Genomic DNA, 20,899 nt, shown 5'->3' on the forward strand with positions numbered 1-20,899 from the left:
ATGGCAGCTCTCTAGCTGCCCGATGGGCCGGGTTTCTTGCTTTGAGTTATGTCAGAGCATAATTTTGTCTATTATTAAGTACCATCTGGAGTGCAAAGAGCTTTTTGAGAAGCATCTTTTTTAGTATATGACATAAATGCAGAGGAGAGACAAATGCACAGATATGGATATACGGGCTCTTTTCTTTGTATCTCAATGAAAACTGTATCTCTTTGTGTTGCATTTGCCAAAATGGTAACAGCCATCTTCAAGGTACAAAAGCCTCTAAGGCTAAAATTCAGGAATAAACTCTCTTTTCCAGCACAATAAGGTTTTTGCATGGCACAAGACATATCAATCAGTGCTTTCTGAGCCACCAGGACTCACTGTGTGGAAGCGACTTTTCCAAAAGCTGTAATTAATAGGCAGGTAATGAATGCTTTAAGTTTTCTGCTTTGTTCTCCTTTGTGTAATTGCTTACAAGGATGTAATTAAAGGAAGTCAGGATCACCACAAGTGCCAAATGCTCTGTGCTGTAAAGGGTCTCAGTGAGACATGGCCTCCTTAGAGACTGTGGGTCCTTCATCAGACTTCATTCAAGTACTACCAGCTGGCAGGCTGGGGTCACCTGAGGGCTGGAAGTGGTTTAACATGAAAACTTGAAGGAAAGGAATATCCTCAAGTCAGAGCAGGACAGGAAATCCTCTGCTAGCCATTGGAATAGCTGGCTGCACAGGTGGCACAGGAAATGCTGCCCTAATCATACCAGCCCTCCAAGTGCTTAATGGCATCTTTAATTCAGAGTAGTTGTATTGCCTTCTGTAATACATGAGTTCTTAAAAGATCGGCTCATTTTGCTATGGAGGATCAAGATTCTCAAGCACCTGTCAGTGACATATCAGCAGAGGCTGTGTGCTTCTCTCCAGGGCTGCTGTCTCCAAAAAGGGAACACACCCCTTGGAGATTTGTCTTTTCTATGGCACACACGAGCAATATGCTCTCCAGCACAGTTATTCAGTGCCTGCAGAGCTGTGAGGGAGGAGAGGGGTTTGGAATAATGGCATTCCCAGCCCTGTCCTTACAGCATTACCAGGGCATCCTTCTCCTCTGTGCTCAGTACCTCCCTGTAAGCTCACTCCATTGCTCCCCAGAAAGCTGTCATCTCACAACAGCTCTCAGCCTGCTGAGAATGCTGATGCCATGGGGATCATCAAATGAGAATCTGCTGTACCTGATTCTTTTCCCCCTTCGGCTTGCTTTCCCTACAGCTTGCCCTCTAGAAGTTGGGAGCTGAGAGAACAAGGCCCTTTCCCATAGCCCTTCCAATAAAGGACTGGACTGCGTACAACATTTTTGCTTTGCTGCAATAGAAGCGAATGGGCAATTCCCTGCTTTCCAAATCTCTTTGGAATCACTAAAGCAGCATTAACTGCAGCTTGTGTCACCTTGCCCCCATCTCCTGGGCATTAACATTCTACTGGCATTAACATCCGTGTGCTCCTTTACTAGCTCCCCGCTTGGGAAGTATTTCACTGCTATAACCGTTATAATATTACTCTCACCTCATAAATATCCGTTGACAAGCTGGAGCACACAACTGAAGTTAAGTTTATATAGATCTCTTTTTTAAAGATGGCTGATTGATATGTTTACTTTGCAGAGGGCTGCTGGCCCCCCTGTCCTGAGCAGCCCAAAGCAGCAGTCAGAGGCACACACAGACCTCTCCTTTTCTCTGCCCCAGCCGTCAGGTCAACCCCCATCCCAGAGCTGTGTGAATCTCAGAACATTACTGTAATTAACTATATGTTCTGTTGCCAAGATCTTAGAGCTAAAACCTCATTTCTGCAGATGTGCATTGCTACCAGCATGTTTATTTTATATATTTGCCTTCTAGAAAGCAAAACCACTTTATATTGTTATCTTCCCAATCTTGCACGTGTTGTGTTATTACCACGTCTCAGTAGCCATGCGCTCCCTGAGTGCCATCCTAATGCGGAGCCATTCAGCAGCCACACACGCTGCATGTGCAGGAGTCTCAGCCGCAGCCATGAGCTGCACTGAGTGGTGGATATTGAGCACCCGGGAAAAGATGGCTCGTGGTGCTGTACACTGCGAGAAGTGTCATTTTTTCACTGAATAAATCGAGAACTAATCTCTTCAAGGAGCTGGCATTATTGCTACAGAAAATGTTATCAGTGATACAGATATTAGGAGCATTTCTAGGGCTGCCCAGAATCCTTAATTGATTGCTGGATTGCTGCTGACCCATGTGAGGTAAGCTCTGAACTCCAACAGTGACACTGGACACACTCAAAATCCACCTCGAATAGCAACAATAAAACCAAACAACTGCACATGAATGGTGCTACATATTGTTGCCCTAAGGAGGAGTTGTTGTTTGTTTTATTTTTCCACTGTCATATTTCTTCTCATAACTTGAGATAAGTGGAATGTCATATAACTTGTTTATTACTCTCATATCTATGTATTTGAGCCTCCTTAGTATGTGTGCATGAACCTCACGATCTCTCCAAGCAGTCTAGCAGTCATGCAGGTCAGTTTTCAGAAATCACATACCTGAATTGCAACAACAGTCATTTCAGGATGAGAGCCGGCAGCATCTGACTGCTTGGAGGGGAATGTGCCAGCACAATTATGGACACCTCAGAGGCTGAGGCTGACTTAGTGCCCACCTTTCATCTCTCAGTCCTGCTTTGGTTGGGGGGGGGGGGGGGGGGGGGGGAGGAAATGAAAGCAAAGTAAGGCACAGGAAAAGAGAGCAACATGAATTCTTTTAGAAGGTAGTCTCCTTTTTTTCTGCACCAATACTCTATGAGCAAAATTGTCAGCGATAGGTTCAAAATAGGTATTTTAAAGATGCTGCTGAAAAATATACAGTGCACAGTGAATGGCTGGGTAGTAGAAGCTGTTGTGACAGAAAAGTATTTCTTCCTGAAAAATACACAGCTCACATGCAGTCATCTACCTCAAACTGTTACCTTATATAAGTATTAATTTGTGGAGAGTACCTTAAACTCAATTACTTGTTACAGTTGACATGGTCCTGAATGAGCAGTTCTGTAGAGCTGCTACAGCCTGGCCTCTTGGTTTACTTAAGACATTAGCGTGTTTTGGTAAATTCCATGTTGGCATGGGTTGCTCTTAGGAGCAAACCTTCAGTGGGCCAGAGAAAGTTGCTGATGTTGTAATCTATCAGGGCTCAGTATCCACTCTGTGCACACTTTGCTCAGATGTATCACACATGCTTGGTGCATTGGGGAATCGGGGGTATTATCTGTTGTATTTTTAGTGTGCTGGCGGCTTTGAGAAAATGCTATTATGAACAGCTTTTCACCCCACTAATAACGCTTATTTTGTAACTGGACATATGGACATTTCTGCACAGTTGCTACAGTGACTAAAATATTTGAAGTATGTGTTTACCAGTGCTGTAACCTTGTGGAAACCAGGACTGAGAGGATTTTGTAGAAGAGATTCAGGTGCAGTTTTCCAGGTATTATTTTCCCATCTTTGAAATTTCAAGTAAAACTTGGGCAGAGTAACCCTTAAAGCTCAGTCCACACAGAGCTCCTGGTACTAAGGTTGAACACAAACAGCACATGCACCATGCAGCCACACATCCACATCTGCACAGAGCTGTGCTCCCAGGGTTGCTCAGAATCAGAGAACCATAGATTTGTTTGAGTTGGAAGGGACACTTAAAGGTCATCTCATCTAGCTGTCCTGCAATGAAGAGGGACACCCACAGCTACATCAGAGTAGCTGAGAGCCATGTCCAGTCGACCATCCATCAGTACCCCCAGGTCCTAATTGGTAGGACTGTGTTCTATCCTTACAGCCCTCTGCTTGTATTGATAGTGAGGATTGCCACAACCCAGGTGCAAGACCTTGCACTTGCCTTTGCTGAACCCCATGAGGTTTGCCTGGGCCCACTGCTCAAGCCTGTCTAGGTCTGTGCCCTGCTTGTGTCTCTTGAGTGCAGTCGCCCCATACTTGGAATGTAGGGGGACAGCTCTCACCCTGACCAGAGGCATGCAGGCAGTCAGGGAAGTTAAAGGAAAGAAGTACTCAGCTAGCTGGCTTACCCTGACAGGTTTTAGTAATGAAGAAGGGAGGGATTTATCTTCCCTTATTGCCAAGCTTTCTGTGACTGCTTTATTCAGCAGTTCTCCAAATAGTCCACTGCCTTGAAAAAGAGTGGTTGTGACAAGCTGCTTCTCCTGCGAGTTGGCCTTCCAGGTCTGGGAGAAGAGAGGACGATGAGCTGCTGAGCTGGTTGTGGGGGCCTTAGGGGAGAATAAAACTGTATGCATTTGTAGCATCTGCTTCAAAAGGAGGTTGTGGCAAATATTTTATTCAGCAGAGCTGGAGGTCTCCTGTCTCTAGAGGGCAGGAGTTTGTTGTTTTCCTCTGTCGAGGCAAGCATTGCTTATGCAAAAGGAAAGGATGTGGAAATGGCCCGCAGAGTCCCCATCTCTGCAGCAGGCTGTGTAGTAAGGCCCTGGCTCTCTCCATCTGACCCTTGGCAGGAAGCCTCCCTCGCTTGCAGCACTTCTGCCTCCGTGGAAATGCACCATGGCCTGGCAAGGTTTGACCCCTCTTCCCTGAAGGACGTGTTATTGTTTTCCCATTGCAGCGCCTGCCAATGGAGGGCTCTGCTCCTTCAGATCTAATTACGCAAGCTGAGCTTGTTCTCACTGCCAGAGGGAAAGTGATCCCTGTCCTGGCGGGCAGCCCAGTGCACACCTACCCAGTGCCGACACTCACTCACTTGGGCCAGCACAGTTCTCACTATGCCCAGAGCCACACACTGAGCTGTCACTGGGACAGTTCCCTCTCCCGTGGTGAGAAAGCTAAGGGGTGGCACAGTGAGATTGTCGTTCTGGCTGAAGCTTCAAGAGTTCTTCCTTAATTTCTGGATTTCTGGGGGGCATCACCTGCCATATCGTTGTGAGGGACTGCTGCAGCAGCACTGCAGGGAGGTGGAGTAGAGGTTCCAAAGGTTGAGCTGTTTTCAATGGGAAGTGTTTTTCTTCTTTGAACTCTGAAATATCCTGAGATGAATCCTCATCAGGAGTATTACAGGGGGGCCTTGTTAATGTTATAGGGGGACTGCAGCCAATCTGACGGCGGGCCTGGGCCGCAGTGCTAAATGGTCCTTGGCATCGCAAAGAGTTCCTCAAGTGTTCCACATCTTTTTATAGGAAGGAAAGAAAGAGAGCTATATGCTACTATAATGCATAAAATTTCAAGCCTTGTAAAATCAGAAATGCCCAATTTTAAGGCCACTAAAACCAACAAACATCAAAACCTGGCATTTGTTGGGTCTTTTTCATTGAAAAAGGCAAAGAATATCAGAAATTTACACTTCACAGAGATGGTATCTCTAACACAAAAATCAAACATCTCCATTATTCTTCCTTCCTCCCCTGTGTACAACTACTCCAAGTGGGAAGAATGCAATTTATCTTTCTCTGTCATCAGCGACAGATAAACTGTAACTGTCATAAGAACCATTCTCTTCCACTGCCTTCCCTCCACGGTCATGACCGCAATTCAGCAAAGTCCCTTTCAAGCCTCTTCTAAACTCTCCTTCCTTTACGAGTCCTTACCAGCCTTTATTTATTAAAACCAACCTCTTCTGAAGACATAGCACCATCTTCAAACAGCTTACATAAGTAAGAAGGTGCCCTACAACTTCAGTGTATGGGAGTCCTCCAGGGGTCACAATCTCAGCACAAACACAGCAATAGTGTGGTATTCATACCACAGCTAAAAGCCTAGTCCCTCTGATTTTACAGTGTAAAATCATGATAATTACTTACATATGATAATTACTTGTAAAGAGAGAAGTCACCCCAATTACAGAGCAGGATGAGCATGTAGGATGGGATGTAATTCCTTTTTTCTTTTTAATAATCACCAAGCAATTACCATGGGGGGAAAATTCCACTTAAGAAATGATTTGAAAAATGTGCATCTGTTGGAAGTTGTAGGTAGGGTTTAGGTGGATTCTCTTTTGAAGGAGACTGGACATCCCCCAGCACAGCCAGGGGGTGCAGCTGTTGGCTGTGACTGCTCTGCTGGAGATGGCTCTGTAGGTGGGGAAGCAAAGCTGAGCAAAGCCACAGCAGGAGCCTTGTGAATGCTGTGCACACACTGCATGTAACAGCCCTCTAGATGCCACTGTGATCCAGCTGTCACTTCACCAACCAAAGTCTTTACAGTGCTGATAGCTGGATCCTTTGCCGCGATAACAAATGCAGCACTAATGACATTGACCACTGGGCCCAGTAAGGAGTGCAAACGCCAAGCTGTTTCAACCCCTCAGTCCATGTCAGCTTCCCTGGTACAACGAGCGCATGTCAACGAGTCAGCTCTCCTTCCCACAGACAAAACCTCACAGCACATCATTAGGCTTTGTTTTAATGCACGTGGATTACTACTAATGAATTTCACAGATATCTGGACACTGCTTCTGACCCTCTCCCAAACCTTCTCTGTTCTGTGCAGTATGGAAATGGCAGCTTCGGAATCTTCTGCCTTGAGCCAAGGCCTAAATTCTTCCTGAAAGCCAAATCCTTGCACAACATAATAATTAAAATGACTACAGAATATATTTTCTCCTGTGTCCTGTGCCATGTCTGATTTAGACCTTCTGGATTATGAAAGAAGAGAATTTATAAAGCTGTCTGATTTATGTTCTTACACATCTCTGTCAGTCTGCCTTGCTCTTCACTTGCAGTGATGTCTATTAATTGTATGTCAGGCATATTTGAACCTGGGCTAATTTATTGCTATTGTTGCTAGTATTACTGCTGGTTGAAGCCCTCGTCATTGACCCACGATTCACTGTGCTCTGAGCTTAGAAAGCCCAGAAGAAGAGTGCTATCATTAGTCCATTACTATGCTCATTGCTTCTTTTGGATGCTAATAAAGGGAATCATAGAATCACCGAGGCTGGAAAAGACCTAAAAGATCATCCAGTCCAACCGTTCACCTATTACTAATAGCTTCCACTAAACCATGTCCCTCAGCACTACATCCAATCGTTCCTTGAACAACCCCAGAGTTGGTGACTCCACCACATCCCTGGGCAGCCCATTCCAGTGCCCGATCACATAGATGAAATGGCAGCACTCATTTCCACTGCAGCATTTCAGCTAAGACATGGTGCCTCTATCCAGGGACACAAACCGTGTCCCATAAGGGCTGCATGTCTGACTCCTTACCCACTAGCTGACCCACCGCAGTGGTGTTGGCAGCTGCTAAGATGAGTGCGCTACTAGCAGAAATCACTCAAGTCCTTGAGCAGCTGCACCATTTTCCTTCCTTGTTGTGGACTGGGCTATCTGGGTGAGCTCCATACTCTTAGAAATATTTCTTTTTCATGGGATGCCACAGATGTGCTAAGCAGAGATGCTGATGATCTCCAGAGGCAATGAGAAGTGTCCTGCAGGGACACTCAGACAGTGTTTACCCTCTTTGCTGTATTTCTCTTAAGTGTATTTCGATGGTTGGTGCTAGAAAAAGGATTTGGTGTCAGTCCCTACATCCCGAATCCTGAGTGAACAGGATTATTTGGTCTACAGAGCTGCCCACATGGGAAATATGCCCACAGGCACGTTATCACTGCCCAGGCACTCCCTGGATCCCTTCACTGAGAGGCACCACAGCACTGTACAACTTTCCTCTTTGGAGTTCTTCTGATAAACACTGGGTAATGAGTATGTGATGCTGGTTTTTGGTTTTGAGCATCCTCTTTCCACCTTTCCCTTGTTTTATTTGGATTTAATGATCATAATGGGTCCCTTTCAACATGGGATATTCTATTCCATGGTTTTGATCAATGAGATAATGAGTTTGGGGGTTTGGTGAGTTTTTGTTATATGTACACCCAGAGATCTTGGTATTAAGTGCATTTTATAAATTAATAAATAAATATGCTCATTTGTTGTAGAATTTCTATTGTTGATTTGGGAACAGTAAGCTCTTGCAAATCTCAGCTTTCACCTTGCCAATCACTGTATTCCTGTAAGTGCACTGCAGTTATTTGGAACCTTTTCTGGGTTGGTGTTGGCATCCTTTTACTAGATTACATTTATGCATTAGTACCATCTGTGCCTGCTGTACCTTCTGTGAGTTGGCCCTGGCCAAATGACTGGCATTTATCTGGAAGTGCACTAAAAAAAAAAAGGGGGAGGGGGGGGGGGGGGGGGGAGAGAGAGGAAAAAAAAAAGGAGGGGGAGGGAGAGAAGGAGGAAGAAGGAAGAGAAAAGCTAAGAGTGGTGCCTAAGCATTATGCTTTCTGCTGGCATTAATGGATCTAAGGGAGGAAGACACACCAGTGAATGCAAACACCTGCAACTGACGCCTTCACTTCAGCTGCTGATTAAATCTGCTGTGTCCTTTCTGATTCTTAGTTGTCTTGTAGTATTCAGACAAATTCTGCCTACCTTCATGTTCTAAAGAAACATACGCTGGTGAGACTTAAAAGAAACAAACTGCTGCGAACTGAGGTCTGGTTTCAGACTGGGGATAGTTTTGCTGCATTGCACCCTGTTTCAGTTTGGTTGGAGAGCTTGGACCAAATGCTGCCTTTTATCTGTCACTTAGTACTCAAGGTTATTTACAGTATTTACTGCATAGAAGGATGCAGATGTCAGCTGGATCTATCATTTTGCTCTCCACGCTGTCATCTGTTGGTCAAAAAAATGTAAATGTGAAAAAAATAGCTTTTTATTGTGTCTGTCCTGTAAATACAGGGAGAAGTGAGCACTTTCTTCTCTAACAAGTTTTTAAATGTCTGCCTTCTTGATTGTAACTGAACAATTTTTTTTCCCTTTTCAAAGAGAACTGACAAATAGCCACACCACAACCTTCCACCAGTATTTCTGAGAAATCATAGCAACTTGTACAGTCCAGAGCCTTGCTTAGCACAGCATGGTGCCTCACCTTCCTTGCCAAGCACAGAGCATAGCCAGGCTGCACCTCCAGCCTTGTCCCCTCAGCTGGTTTCAAAAGAAGGGCTTTTGAATCCTGTATCTTTGAGTATCCAAGAGACAGGAGAGGCCTGATGCTTGCACAAAGCCAGAGATCCTTAATGATTCAAGCCTGTCTGTGCCTGTCTGCATGTGAATTAACAGACATCGTCCACAGTCCTCATTCTTCTGTCTTTGTGGTTTCAAAGAAGTTTCACTGAACACGAGAAAAAAAAATTTTTAGCCACTCTCTTAATTCACAGCAGTTGATATCGGTCTGTGCTAAGTAGATGGATACAAAACACTAAGAACAGATAAACTCAAATGAAGGGATTCCTAAATTCCTAACACCTGACTGCTAAGAATTTAAAGTATAATTACGTGGCTTAAAAATGGTTGTAATTAAATCAGTGCAATGCCTGTCAATAAAAAGCATGTGCCTTATATACACTGGATAAAGAGTGAGTGCACAAGCCCCTGGCAGAGGGGTAAGAAGCCACATCTGAGCTGAGCACTAATCCTACTGAGACTGACAAATTCAGTGTTGTACACAAAGGCAGGACTCATCTTTGTGTTTGTATGGACACTGCCAAACCTATCAGCCTCTCTTTTCCACTTGCAGTGTCACAATTTCCTGGAATTCTGGTGACATCACAGTAGCCCCTCTGAGCAAGAACAGACATGGGAATATCAGCAGTTTTGCCTGAACATGCTTTGATGCACAATCCATCCATATAGGTGGGGCCAGCCTGAAGAAGGGGAGCAAAGGACCACCTTGTGTTTCTGGACCCATTCCTGGAAGGAGCAGCCTGGGGAGCACGGCCAGCTAATGACACAAAAGGTATGAAAAAAGCAGCAGTTCTTTGTGTTCTGCTACACCACAGTTAGTTTTTCAGGCAGGATTTTACCAGCATACTGAACTGATCTTCTCCCTAAAAATCATAGCATCATAGAATCATTAAGGTTGGAAATGACCACTGGGTTCATCAGGTTCAACCGTGAACCCAACACCATCATGTACAAAATTCTTCTGGGCACTCTCATCTTTACACTTTGGGCTATATTGAGCATTCTGCTTCAGATATGCACAATGATATCTAGAGAAGAAATGGAATTGATTTAATAAATATTTATGTGCAATATATACTTTTTCCTTTTTGTTCTGAATGACCACTTTCATATTGTGAAATCTTTTCTACTAAGAATACGATGTTTGGAATTCAAGATTTGCTTTTTCTTTCTTTCCATATGTTCTGCGTTAAACATATGCTATACTTTATATTTAAAAACTAGCAGCAGACTGAAAAAAAAAAATAGCCCACACCATAAAAATATGTTTGCTTCATTATCAAAAGCTTCTGGGTTTTGGTATCTTTTTTTTAACACATGGGGGAAAACACCCTTAAGGACAATTTCAGTATGTGAAACTAACTTTTAAGAGCTCTGAAGAGAGTGAACATCTGGTTCTTCGCTTGCAGCACATATAAGGCTTGTTAGTGCTTAAAGTTGTATATTACTTGTAGAGCTGGTGATCCGGTTGTCTGTTCTGAAATGAAGGAAGGAACCCTTTCTAATTATTGTAGGAATCCAGACTTCAAACATATGAGTAGTGTTTTAGTCACCCTCTATTGGAAATCATAAAATTGTTAGTTTGGGAAAGACCTCCAATGTTTCCAAGTCCAACCACAAGCCCATCTCCACCATACTAACTATGTCCCTCAGTGCCACATCTCCACAGTTTTGAACTCCTCCAAGGACAGTGATTCCACCACCTCCCTGAGCAGTCTGGCCACTCTTTTTGAGAATAAAATTTTCCTAATATCCTGAACCTTCCATGGTACAGCCTAAGGCCATTAACCACTCCTCTACCTCCAAGATATCCAGAACACAGTATACAAGGTGAATACCCATAATACCAATAAAAATGCCACTCATTTAAAACAGACAGACTGATGTGCATGTAGATTACCATCTTCAGAACTGAAAAACCTTCCTTGCTACTTTGTTTATGATTACTCTGTGTTTTTCTGCTTATTTTCTATGTAGCTAAATGCTGGGTCTACACTTTGCATAGCCAGTTGTGTGCGATCTGTGCTGCTGTACTCAAATGTGCAAAAAAATGGTAACAAATGTCACTATTTTCTATAAACTCAGTAACTCAGTCTCTGGTTTTGGTTTGTGAAGGAAGAGTAGGAGGGCCAACAACTCCATCATGAACCAGAACAGCACCTATACCAAGCCATGGTCCAGCTCTCAGCCAGTTGCCTGTAGACCTGCAGCTCTGCAGCTTGGTTAGCTGGTGACAATCACTCAGTAGTCCTCCAGTAGTGCTCGATTTCCTTCATTTAACACTTGAAGGATAGGCTGATCCTACCATCCAGAGAGACCTAGACAGGCTTGAGAACTGGGCCCAGGTGAACCTCATGAGGTTCCACAAAGCCAAATGCAAGGTCTTGTACCTGGGTCGTGGCAACCCTCACTATCAGTACAATCTAGGGGATGTAAGGATAGAGTACAGCCCTGCCAAAAAGGACTTGGGGGTACTGATGGATGGCAAGCTGACATGAGCCAGCAGTGTATACTCCCAGAGAGCCAACCATGTCTTGGGCTGCATCAATAGAAGCCTGGTTAGCAAGTCAAGAGAGGTTATTCTGTCCCTCTACTCTGCACTGATGAGACCTCACGTGCAGGACTGTGTCCAGATGTGGAGTCCTCAGTACAGCAGAGATGCGGATCTATTGGAGCACATATAGAGGAGGGCAGCAAATGTGATCCAAGGGTTGGAACACTTGTACAAGGATAGGTTGAGAGACCTGGGGCTGTTCTGCCCGGAGGAGAGAAAACTCTGGGAAGGGTTGCCTGGAGAGGCAGTAGATGCCTCATCACTGGAGACATTCAAGGTCAGGCTAGATGAGGCTCTGAGCACCATGATGTAGCTGTAGGTGCCCCTGTTCATTGCAAGGGAGTTGGACCAGATGGCCTATAAGGGTCCCTTCGAATTCAAATACATCTACAGTTCCATGATTCTATGATACTGGAAGCACGCAATGGCATTGTGCATTGCAATCAACTGCATGAAAAGATACTTAGAATTATCTCCCAGAGGAGGAGAAAAAAGCCTAAAGAAATTTGAAAGAAATGACAAGTCATCCTATATTCTATTTCAGTTTGCTGGATTGAGTTTTTTATTTAATAAGAAGAAAACTCAGAATAATCTCAAAAAGTCCCTTATTTAAGGCTGAGGAAGTGGTACAGTACATGTAGATAGAGTAAGATTAGAAAAAACTGCAGTAAATTCACTGGGCAAATTTTGGAAAGGAAATTAGGTTTTGTCATTTGTTATATAAAAACCAAGTTATGTGGCTGTTGCTATGGTGACAACTTGTTTGTTGCTTGGTGGAGTAAACTGAAAATTTGCTGCCTGAAGAGCACTTCAAAGTGTGTACTTTTTCCCCCATTGTTTCGGTATTTTTATGAACATTTAATTTGCTGCTGTTTGGGAGGGGTGGAGGGAATGCCCAGCCATCCCCCAGCTAGGTATGAATATTTTAAACTTTATGAAATGGCTGGTAATTTAGAACTTGCCTTCTGAAATTACCTGGCAAATGACCACAGTATCATCCAGAAGTAAAAAGCAATGAGGTGTGCACAATTATCTTCTAAAGCTGGAGACACACACGTACTTAGGCATGAATTTAATTACAGTACAGGTAAATCGGTGCCTTTTTAAATCCTGCCACTGATGAGGATGAAAACTATTTGTTGTTGAAACCACAACAAAATAAAAGCCCGAAGTGTTAAAGTATAAACTTATAAATAGAAATATTCTTGAAGAATAAAATCCAGGTTCAATTAGTATGATGCTACATTTCAAATTACGTTTTCAAACAAAAGTAGTTACATGAGCGAAGGTAGCTTCATGACTATTCTTAAAATGGCTCACATCTATTCAGCTGCAGTCAGTAAGGGGCAGATTTCAGCTAAACGATTGTGAAAAATTTTAAATGACGCAGGCATGTTTGAAGGGCCGAGTACCAGTTTTAATAGAATTTAATCAAGCCACTCGATCGTTTGTGTAAGTCCTTATTGAAATAAACTGCCCTATTAAGCCTCACTTTGTTAGCCTAAAAACCCTTGCTTCTAATTGCATGTTTGCAAACTGACTGAGGTTTCAGAGTTTGTTAATTACATACAGAATACAGTATAAAAAGTATGAGACCATCGTCAATATGTTGTTGTCCCTTGAGCCTGAATTAAGAAAATACACTGCTTTCTGGTTTTGAACTCTACAGCCCTTTTCTGTATTGAATACTGGAATATTATTTGCTGTTAAGGACAAATTAACAACTCAGGCTTTTTGCTCCCTTAATCTGTAAGGCTGTAAACTGAGAGAAACCAAATACTTCAGCTAACCAGAATGGAAGCTGCCACCGGTGAGATATTTCTTTTCTTGAATTAATCCTGTTAAAATCAACAGGGCTACATTACGATGCCATTAAGCAGAGGGAGATGAGGTTCCCCATGTACAAAATATTGTTGATATATTTGATGTTCCATAAAAACATGGAAAGCAGCAGTAAGGATACAGGAAAATTTTCTTAGGAAACACATCCATGAATTCTATCAAAACAATAAAAAAAAAAAACAAACAAAAAACCACCAACAAAACAAAACCGCAAACCCAAAAGACATAATCTGACATGTGGTTTATCTCTAAATTGAAATAACTCATGATTTCAAAGCAGTGTCTTTTTAAAATAAGCTGTGTTCTGCCAGTGCTTTTAAATCAACCAACACAGCATTATAAATTAATGCAAAAGATGCCAAAAGGCCCCTTAAGTAGAAAATGTCAACATACAAATGTTAGGAAAGAGATTTACAGAAGAAGTTAAAGTCTCCAAGTCCCACTGAAATGCTTCACATCCCATAAACCCCTTAGGACATCTCAGTCCTATCCTATTGCTCTAACACAGTGAGATTTGCTGGTAGAAGTGCACTCTCCTTCAGTCTGGACTGAATTTATGGAGATGGACAATCTTTTCTCCACCCACACACGTCCACTGAGCGTGGGGCGTGCATGCTGACCCAACATCACAGATTGGAGAAGGACCAGACCCATTCTCACCTCTCTTCCTTTCCTGCTGAGGTTCAGCAGAGGTCTCAGATCAGCACATGATGTTACGTTACCATATGTGCTGCAATACCTCTGCACAGGAGGATGAGCTAAGGACATAGTGTCAGCCTTAATTGGAGTGAGCTGTCATAGCAGAGACAGGCTTACATGTTTGAAAGTCTGCCACTTGGACATTGGAACAATCACATGCCAGAGCTCCTTCTCTCTCTACAGATAGAGCAGATTAAACTCAAATGATGAGGTTAATGTGGAAAGAAATGGTTTTAGTTAGGACCACAGGAGACAGGCTTTTTTAAACAAAGCTGCTCAGTAAACAGCTGATTCAAGCAAAAGGAGTACCTCATGTTTCCAGGGAGAGAGGGAGAGGCATGGAACGTGCACTTATGAGCAACTGAGAGTTTCTTCCTAAGACTCCTTAATCAAGGTTTCATTAATGAGTTATTGTATACACTCTTAAGAAAACTGTAGAAGCTGATGTTCATAACAAGAAGCAGTTGTGAAGCTGCATTACAAAGGAAAATTCAGAATTTAAGGTATAGTGGAAATCCTATCCCTGCTATAGCTGCAGACCCGATAAAAAGGTTTGGCTGAAACCAGACGGAATGCTGCCAGTGCTTGCAGGGAGAGATTCCGCCCTTTGAAAGAGTGCATTAACTCGGTTGCGGTATCCCAGAAAAGGGCCAGCTCACCCTACTGACACCAAACTGCAGCCTTGGAAGGGACATAAAATAAATGGGTAAGGCTTAAGGAAGCCCAGACAAATCCATTCACCGCTAAAAGATATGGATTTACACTTCACCGATGGTAGCATTTGTTATTTTAGGAGAGTTTAGTCCAAACTTCTAATTTGCTCATGGAAAACCCTGTAATTGCTTTGCCATTTGTGTTGAAACACAAGCAGGATGGAGAAGCTCGTGATAAGTCTGAGGGAAGCATATGGGGAGATGTAGCTTTAACCTGTTTGGATTTCAGTTGCAGTGCCAAGCCAGGACAGACATCTGCAGCATACTGCAGGCAAAACAGCTTCATGCAGGCATGCTCCACTGCTCCATTGTTTTACTGTGATTTATTGATCCACATGAAAGCACTGCTTTTTATAGACATCAAAAACTGAGTGCTGAAATGGGTCATCTCTAGGTATCATTCAAAGTAAGAAAGAATTGTAGAAGTGGAATGAGCAGATAGCAGCAGGAAATACTCCAAAATAAGATTTCTGTGAAGCACTGAGGTTTCATTTACAAAAGCACTCCCTCTGATGTGTTACTGTGAGATGGTAAGAGCCTGGCTATAAAGCCAATAATGGAGCTGGTTGGGCTGATGAACAAGGCTCAGCACAATGTATGCCCAATGCATTCAGCCAGAAAGACAGCAGCTGGATTTTCAGCTGCCTGCAAAGCCTCTTCCCCAAGAACCATCCTGATTTGTTACAAGCCTTTGAGTCAGAATAGGCTGAGATGTTATGTAGTGAGTGACTCCCCAATATTCTTGATCAGGAATTCCCTGAGTAGAAGATATTGGACATAGCTGGCCAGCAGGCTCAAGGCTTTTGGGGAAATAAATTCTTAATAAAGAAGGATAAAAATATTGTGATATCTCTTTGAGAGGGTATTCTCATTAAGACTTCACTACTACAGATCAGGAAAAAAAATGCTTCTGCTTTTTATCCCTTGCTTCCTCCTCCCACAGACAAGTGATTTGGCTATACCTAATTAAAATGAAGAAAAAAGTGGCATAAGCTTAATTAAGATTTTAATTCAGTTACAAAGTACAAGAATAAATCACTACAGACCTGGTACTGACAATAAGAAAATACAGTCCCCATTTCTCCTCTATAATAGAGAGATAATAACAAATGAGGAAATCTGGAGAGTAGAGAAGAATGCAAGAGCTTCTGCCCCATTGCTTAACAGCAGTACTCTGCTTGTTCTGGTAGCACAGGGCAAGTATTTTACTCTAAGTTTTATCATCTCTCTCTCTCAAGCCAACAAAAGCTGAAGTATTTATTTCTGACTGGCACTTTCAGGTCCCGATGCTCCTCTAATTCACTTACCCTCTACTTTCCACCTACAGAATCTGGATCCAAGTGCAGAAAACCTGGCTTTCTCAAATAGAATTATGATTCCTAACTATAGTGCTAATGAGATCCAGAAGAACTGTTGGAATTTTTGATGGGTTCTTGGAACATGGAAACATTCTTTGGAAATATGGCACGAAACAGAGAAAATGTGACACTTTGGATTGTTTTTCTCCCAAGCTCTCCTCAGTGTTTAGAGATAGTTATAATGACAAGAATGAAAGGTGAACTCTTCTCAGCTGTATGGCTCAACCATTACAAATGGGATGAAAAACGAAGCAAAGGCAACCAATCTGCTTTACAGAATCTTTGCAGAAATGCAGTTTTTCCATATTCAGTTCAAGCCAGTTAAGATCTCCTGAAGCAGCTTTTCACACAAAGTTTTTAGTTCCACATCCTTCTTCAGAGGAATTAGCATGGTGTTAAAAAGGAGAAGTGACTGCTTTATTTTAAGGGCCACTTCTTTCTTATGCAGGATGCTTAATATATTGGGCAGTATGCAAGAATCATTTCTCCTGGTAATATTATTAAAAATAATTACACTTGAACATTAAAAAATGCTGCAGTAGAAGAAAAGAAGTTCTGAAATTTACAGTATTGCATTTCAAGGACTAGAAAGGAGAAAATATATATATAGAACTAAGCAGAGACAAAATCATCCCCACCCTCACTCGTCTCTCTCATCATTTTCTCCCCAGTAAATGGCAAGTTTTAAAATATAGTGGTCGGAGAACTAAAAGGCAGCTTTTCACTTGAGCAAGTACCACGAGGGGCAGGCAGACTGGTGGCTTGAAAAGGCAGTTTACAGGGCTGTGGGCAGACAGAAGACGTTGGTACAATATGGGATGCATTTGCAATTTAACTTCAATAGGCCGTTAAGCTCTTAACCACATTAAGCATATCCACCACTGCTGGCAAAACCTTTCATGTCTTCCAATGTGCTACTACAGTGTCTCCTGCTTCTGGCTGGGTTCTGGGGCCCTGCTGGGTACTCTGACCTCTAAGCAACGCACTTATCCTTTTCCTTCCTTAAAGGCAAGCACGTGCGTGTGTACAAACATTCAGAATTATAAATACCCAGCCTTATTTCCTTTTTTTTCCTTTTTTTTTTTTTTTTCCCACTTTCTAAACTGCATCATCCATCCCGTCTTAAGAAAGAAGGATAAAGCTGTTCTCCCCCAGTTGTCTATTTTACTTTTTAGTTCATCCATCTTGCTTTTAAAATGCTAATTCTTGCACATGATCCTTGCTGATCAGAAGTCGGTTCAGACCAAGCAGAGGATGAAAAATTACAATCCCGGAGCACTGTGATATTGACAATATTCTCAGATAATTCTGCAATGAAAGTGCTGTCCCCGAATTGTGACAATGCTATTTTAAACCACATTTTTTTTCTTAAGAATCAGCCGAGCTGTAATTTCCATCACACGCTGTCTGTCAGCTGAATCACAAATCACAGTTGGCTGGGTTTTTCCCCCTCTTTTCCTTGTTTAACGGAAGAAAAAGAAGCAACAGCAGAAAGAGAAAAAATAGCTAAATAAAAGCCAAGGCTGGCCTGATGCCAGAGATGGGAACTACCAAATCCTCTTCTCTTTCAGTACCCTCTGATGACACTACTTTCATTTCCTCAAAAACAAGCAGCTCCACAAGAAACCGATTCAGCAATGCCTGGTTCCCTACAGACTGATGCCCTGCATGTGCACCACAGGACATAGAATATCCTGAGTTGGAAGGGACTTATATGGATCATCATGTCCAACTCCTGGTTTCACACAAAAATCAGACCGTATGTCTGAGAGTGTTGTCCAGACACTTCTGGAACTCTGTCATGAATACTCCTCCTGTGCTACAGCCTCTCCTTCTGAAGAAACATCACTACATCATCTTCTAGGATGTGAAAGATAACAAGAAGGGATTCTACAGGTACGTAGGCAAGAGGAGAAAGGCCAATGAGCCTCATCTCTGTGCCTGGGAAGATCACGGAGCAGATCCTCCTAGAAGCTGTGTTAAGGTGCACAAGAGACGAAGAGATGATTCAAGACAGCCAGCATGTCTTCACCAAGGGCAGATCTTGCCTGACCAATCTGATGGCCTTCGGTGGACACATTCTTTTCTCTAAATTGGAGAGGCATGGATATGAAAGATGGACTGTACAACGGATTAGGAATTGGTTGGCTGGATGGAGCCAAAGGACTGTGATCAATGGTTTTGTGTCAGGGTGAAGACACAAGCGCTGTCCCTCAGGGGTTGGTCTTGGGACCGATGCTCTTCAGCATCTTCATCAATGACACAGATGATGGCATTGAGCACCCTCAACAAGTTTGCAGATGACACCAAGCTGAGCAGTACAGTAGATAGACTGGTGTGCTGCAGCCTGTTCCCTTCAACACTCTGCAGCACTGTTGCCTTTGAGCAGAAAGCCAGACCAACACAGGGGATGCTTTGGGGCAGAGTGCAGCGAAAACCCTTTGCAAAAACTCTGACCAGCAGTCACCTGTGTTCCAAAATGGCTGGTGCTGAATGAAAGACAGGATAGTAAATGCTTCTTAAGACAGACAGTGGCATTTTCAACAGGTGGACATGGAGACTTGCTGGAGGATGAGACAGAAACAACCGGGCAGCCTCAGAAGAATCATGGCCATTTTAGATAAGTGTGCAATTGCATTTTCAACGTAATTAGGTGCCTAATTGTGCGCCCAGGCCTTGCTGGTGTATTTGCACATGTATCTAATTATGATTTATCTAAAAGTTCTCTGGCCATAATGCCTTGCTCTCCAATCCAACAGAGGCATTCATAAAAGTGAGAGATGAGTTTCAGGGCAGTGCAGAGAGGAACAATCCCCTCCCATGTGCCCTGCTGGCCACTCCTCTGTTGATGCAGACAAGGATACTTGTTGGGCTGCAAGTGCATGCTGCTTTCTCATGTGAAGTTCTTCACTTTCTATGACCTCTAAGCCCTTCCTGGAAACAGTCAAGCTGACTAAGCAATGGCAGTTGCACTGTAAGACAAGAGTGGTGCTGCACAAATTGATCTGAAAAAAATTAAGCAAAAATGCCAGGGGATAGATTTGGATAAGGTTAATAGTTGAGATTTTTAAAGTTTGTTACTGACATCAAAAGAAAGCTGCCTTCTGTAGAAAGTCCTGCTTGCAACTCACTTGTTTTAGTCTCCCAGAAAGTTGGGTTTGGGGTTGATTTTTCATTGACCAAACTTGACGTTCTGGTCAACTCAAAAAGCAAAAAGTAAAATTTTATGAACTGTATGTAACCATTTTGCTTCAATGCATACGAAAATGAGGTGGTTGCAAAGTTTCTGCAAGACAGATGAGGAGGACAGTGTGGGAGTCACACTCATTCTTTTGCTGGCACAGACATTAGTGGGGCTCTTGGTCAAACTGCAGGAGTAACAGTGCAGTTCCGTTCTCGCTTGGTCTCAGATAAATTCTTAGTATCCTCTCTTATGATTATTCATCTGCCTTTTTACGTGAAACTGACTCAACAGGGACATCACAAAATTCTCAGGACCAACAAAGCTAAACAGCCAAGCAGTCAGACCTCTTCATATAAACAGCCCTGTGAAAACATCTATTATTTCCTTCAGTGAAACATTTTTAACCTACAGTATCTAGTCGTTCTTTATAGTTGTATGATGTCAAAAACATTTATTGCAGAAGCAGAGATCTGTGTTTCTTTTGCCACAGACAATAAATCTTTAGTGTCTTCTCTTGATACGCATCACTCCACTTGATCTCAGGAGGGACTCTATGTCTCTCTTTCCCTCTCACTCTTCTAGCAAGGTCATTTTCCAGAGATGAAACAACTTTTCCAGAAGGTATAGTGTTCAATAATTAATATCTGCTGATAGTACCTTTCCAAAGCAGAGCTTTGAAAGTAAAGCAGGCTCAACACTGGCTTACAGCTTGAAGAATCCTTAAAAAGGATTTAAGTAGTGTGCCTGGAAAAAATCAGCCTCAAGAACTTAAAATGCATAGGACTGAATTCACTACTAATATAAACAGATCTGTATCCACTCACACCAGGAGGAAATTCAGCACTTCCTCTCTCACCAGTCATCATTATCTTACTACTTGCCTGAGAACCCTGCCATCCAAATACATGTAATAGAATCTGCCATTAATAGCAAGATAAAAATACCTCCTGTTGCTTTCACTATTGCATGTAGAGGTTCTACAGTAATAATAGCACAATGATAGCTACTCGGGAAGATGTCTCTTACTGGAGGCTTTGCAGGACAATGAATCATAACCAGAGGGACATATCCTAAACCAAACATTCCGGTGAATATAGAGCATGGTTTTCTGTGTTTGCTGTTGTTTTCTCTACTACCATTTATTGTATAGCTGCCAACCTCATTTTGTTAGGTGATGCCCAGTTAAAGAAATAGTTGACAAAAAACAGACAAACAAAAAATTACCTCCAGGCATGTACTGGAAAAAAAAAAAAATGCATCTCTCCAATGGATGAGATCTACATTGAATAATGTCAGTTTGAGAGTGAAATTCATTGATAAGAGAAATATTTCAGATTTCAGAAGCCCTGATATCTTGTGTTCCTATCCCAAGTTCTTTTAGAAGGGTGAGGAGGAAGTATGCCATCTCCTTAGAGATTAACTAGTGAAGATGAGATAATCCAAGGCTGAATCTGCTTGGCAGTTGTTTTTTTTGGTTTTTTTTTTGGACTTGAGAACTG

General features: G+C 42.6%; 1 protein-coding gene and 1 long non-coding RNA gene across 5 annotated transcripts in view; one reads left to right on the forward strand and one right to left on the reverse strand.

Moving 5' to 3' along the window:
* Positions 1 to 20,899, forward strand: part of LOC107313474 — an 86,827-nt gene that overhangs the window by 39,752 nt on the left and 26,176 nt on the right. For all 4 annotated transcript variants that reach the window (XR_001555005.2, XR_001555004.2, XR_004306973.1 and 1 more), the window contains exon 3: positions 9,604 to 9,822. This is a non-coding gene — a long non-coding RNA (uncharacterized LOC107313474). The remainder of the gene's footprint in view (positions 1 to 9,603; positions 9,823 to 20,899) is intronic.
* Positions 1 to 20,899, reverse strand: part of ANTXR2 (ANTXR cell adhesion molecule 2) — a 97,325-nt gene that overhangs the window by 6,167 nt on the left and 70,259 nt on the right. The window lies entirely within an intron of this gene.

Source organism: Coturnix japonica, chromosome 4, assembly GCF_001577835.2.
Source record: "Coturnix japonica isolate 7356 chromosome 4, Coturnix japonica 2.1, whole genome shotgun sequence".
In the NCBI taxonomy this organism is placed as follows: Eukaryota; Metazoa; Chordata; class Aves; order Galliformes; family Phasianidae; genus Coturnix; species Coturnix japonica.